Consider the following 3,924-nt stretch of genomic DNA (forward strand, 5'->3'; position numbering starts at 1 on the left):
GTGATGTATAGATTTGTTTTTCTTTTCATTTGCATAAAGTCATAGATGCATTTAATTTTTGCATGGGAGAGTGCACACCGTGTTACACCTTTCTGTAAAAAATCAACCAGTTCTGTTTTCGTTTACAGCAGAAATTACATGCAGTTTATATGTGGGGCCTATTTACCAAAGGTCTGATTTTAGTGGTTTTAGAGGTTTTTATAAAAAGAAGTATTTTTTATTATGCAATCCTGCACATTACAGCTGGAACTCAAAGACCACATCTTTGCCTGTGAGTTTCTTGTAGACACCTGAAAATTTTTCCACCTTGTGTTCAACATTGTTCTGTTGTGCCTTGTCCAAAAGGACTTTGTAAGCCGATTGCCGTCCAATTTTACACGGATTCTACTGCCCACAATTTCACTGGGGTAAACCAAGTCTTCTAGAATGGCATCATGTACTGCAGTCAGGGTGCGACTTCTGCTTGTTTTTTGTTCAGCTTTTTCTTGTTGGCTTGGGGAGAATCCTCTGAGCAATGAAGACAACATGTTTGCCGCTAAATTTCTTCTCCATCTCATGAACTAGACTTACTTGGATCTTCTGGAAAGATTTCAGCTGAGGAACTGGAACAAAGATGATAATTGCTTTTCTACCAGCTCCAACTTCTATTTCCTTTGTGGCTGTGATGTTAAGTTCCCTTAACTGAGCTTTAAGGTCAGAGTTTATTTCCAGCTCCAGAAGAGCCTGAGAAGTACTCAAACTCGTCCGGCTTTTCGCCATTCGGCTTCACTATTTAACTCTTGTGCTGAACATGGCCTTTCGTCTTCTCTCAGTGACGGCCTAGGAAGAGGTTTTAGAGGTTTTTAGAGGTTTTTAAAAAACAGGACTAAACTCACAAACTCTTAGGAGCCCATTTATCAAGCCTCAAATGTATCTGGTCTAAGTTTTTAAGGGGGAAACTTGAATTTCTTGTTGGGAAAAAACTAAAAGTTTTAGTGATTTATTTTACCCCAAAGCTGCTAAAAATCTGAATCCGAAACTACTCCATCTCAAACCTATCAAGGCCATGTAGAAGTCAATAGAAGATGTCCCTGAAGTTTTTTCTTAACATCGTGATCCGTGCTGGACAATCCGATAATGTCTGGGTTTTTGTCTGAAAATCGAAAAAGTTTTCTCAGAGACAATTTAATAAAGTCGAGTTTTAATAGTGTCATTCATATGATACGAATTGACGGTCAATTTTGTCACTACATTTTGTCGCTCCTTTTTTTTTTTTTTTTTTTTTTTTTTAAAAAAAGTTAAATTATTGATAAATGGGTTCAATTCATGGAAGGGAGTTTAGACCACTTTGTTTTCATAAAAAACTGAGATTAATTTGAGTTTTAGTAAATCAGCCCCTAAATCTATAGATCTATGTACTAAAATTGCTTTAATTGCTTTTTTTTAAAAAAAAAAAAATAACGTTGGCAAGCAAATGCAGCAAAAGTGCACATTTTAAACATATTTCACATAAAAAAAGTTATAGAAGTTGAAAAATGTTGCCAGCTCCAAAATGATCTGTCCCTGGGTCTCATAAGACATGCAGCAGGATCAGCTACTCTTTGCCTAAAAAATATATTTATATTAATCATTTCAGGTCTGATGCCTGTTACAAATTCAGTGGGAGAGAAAAGTAATCTTGGATAAGGCAGAACAAAAAATCTATTGAAATCTATCAAATCTATTGAGCTTTAACTCCTGGTTATTATGGATGACTTAGTTAATCAGCATGCTGTAGCTAGAACCTGATTAGAGCTAGCTACTGTATATCTTGAAGCATAGAAGTTAAGCCCTCCACAATATCATCACTTATCTTACAGAAAGACGTATAGTGATTGAATGCTCACTATGCATCAATCACCATTAACCAGGATGTTGGGAAAATGTCCCGTGCAACATAGTGTACCACCAGAAGTGTCCCAGGTGACACTCACTCATCTCATTAAAGTCTGATATAGTCACAGGGAAACCTTGCAGTGGAGGCTTTCCAGTCTTACAAATATTCATAGATAAGGAAATGATGTGATGGCCTCAAAGATGTTAACTTGGTTGGACAATTTAATTGGCATTGATTTAACACATTATAGAAGTATTTTTGATGCCACAGATCCCTTTTTCATTGTTAAAAAAAAATCTCATTGCCTCAGTCACTCAGTAAGAACAATGCAATATTCTTGTTTAATTATGTAAGAATATACTACAGTATGAAAATAGCAAAAGTATGAATAGAAATGTCATAAAACATAACACATCCAAAGCAGAACATGCTACATTTATGACCCTCTCTCTCAGAGGAGCTCTCTCAAAGGTGGCATAAGGGATCAGATGTGGCTGAACTCTTAACACACACAGGGACCTATTTACTGTAAGAAGCCTAGATTTTTTTTGGTTGGGTTTTTAGGGGTAAACTCAAATTTTTAGAGGGAAAAAATCTAGAATTTTTAGTGATTTATTATACCTCAAAGCTGCTAAAAATCCGAATCCAAAAATACTCCAGTTAAAACCTGTCGAGATTTTATAGAAGTCAATGGCAGATGTTCCTGAAGATGTTTCTTGGACATCATGATCTGCACTGGTTTTCGTTTGATAATCCGATTAATTCAAATTGTTGCGGTGATATTTTGACAAAGTCTGAGCATAAATTCGAAAAAATCATATGATTTGAGCATCAAATTTGAAAAAAGTAGTATGATTAAAATTATTGTGGGATTTTGTTGAGACTTTTCCTGCACCGACTTTTTTGAGCTGATTTTTTGGTAAATTAGTGAAATTCATGGATGGAAGTTAGGTCGACTTTGTTTTAATAAAATAAAATGGAATAATTTTGAGTTTGATTAAACAAAATGATGGAGGTAGCTGTAGCTTCTCAGTATATCAATGTATCAGGTACAGTGGCAGGTACAGTGGCTGATACAGTGGCACAAACACTACTTGTTTTTTTTGGGGTTTACTCACACACTGTAGGTATTGTGTTTCAGCATTTCATGATGTGTTTCATGGTGCCTTAAGGCAGTTCCAATAATAACACACAGCATTCTCTACCCACTTGAGTCTAAATCAGGTCACTAGCTTTTATCAGCTTCCCTGTCTGTCTATCTAACATTCCTGGGATTTTCAACAAGATCTGCTATACCATGTCTATACATCATTTGTGGGGTTCCTTTGTCAACTTCACTAATGGTTCTCCTTCCCTTAGGGCACAGAGTTTGTTGCTGGATCCTTATGCTCCAGGTTTCTCAGTACATCCACCCTATTAACAGGTTGAGCCCCCCCCCCACCGTTAAAGGTAAAAGTTCTGGAAATTGGTTTGAGCTATAAATATTTGAGACAGCACAATACCAAAAGACAAAGCATCTTGTATGTCCATAGAAGCATACAGTACAACAGGGAATTCTATATTTGATAATATATTAGAAGTATTTGTGCATACAAAGTTATTTGTAACCTTAAGTACTTGGCACCTACAGCCACACCCATTTATATCAATTGTAAGGGTGGTCCAGTGGATACCTGCCACTCCATTCACGGGAAAACCTGTAATCTTCTTGGACATGCACGAGATGTGCTCTGTCTTTTACGAGATCTGACACTGCATGATGACATTTCTAAGGAATGACATCATCGCGCAAGGTGCATAATTCAAATATTTAAAGGCGCCATTACCTGTTTTCCATTGCCCAACGTAGGCTTATTTCTAATATTTCCTTTGTGCGTTTCCTAAGTCTCTCTTGTCTGCTTCTGACCTAGCCTGTTCCTGACCTTCCCTAGTTTGCTGCCTGTCCTGACCTCTGCCTGTTTACTGACCATTCTGTCAGATCCTGATTTTGTACTGCACTACTGTTGGTTTTGACCCTGGCCTGTGACCTTAACTACATTCCTGACTCCTGATTTTGTACTTCTCTGCCA

General features: G+C 37.0%; 1 pseudogene; it reads right to left on the reverse strand.

Moving 5' to 3' along the window:
- Window positions 1–237: 237 nt before the first annotated feature.
- Window positions 238–3,571, reverse strand: LOC108713649 (annotated as a pseudogene).
- Window positions 3,572–3,924: the final 353 nt, after the last annotated feature.

Source organism: Xenopus laevis, chromosome 4L, assembly GCF_017654675.1.
Source record: "Xenopus laevis strain J_2021 chromosome 4L, Xenopus_laevis_v10.1, whole genome shotgun sequence".
Lineage (NCBI taxonomy): Eukaryota > Metazoa > Chordata > Amphibia > Anura > Pipidae > Xenopus > Xenopus laevis.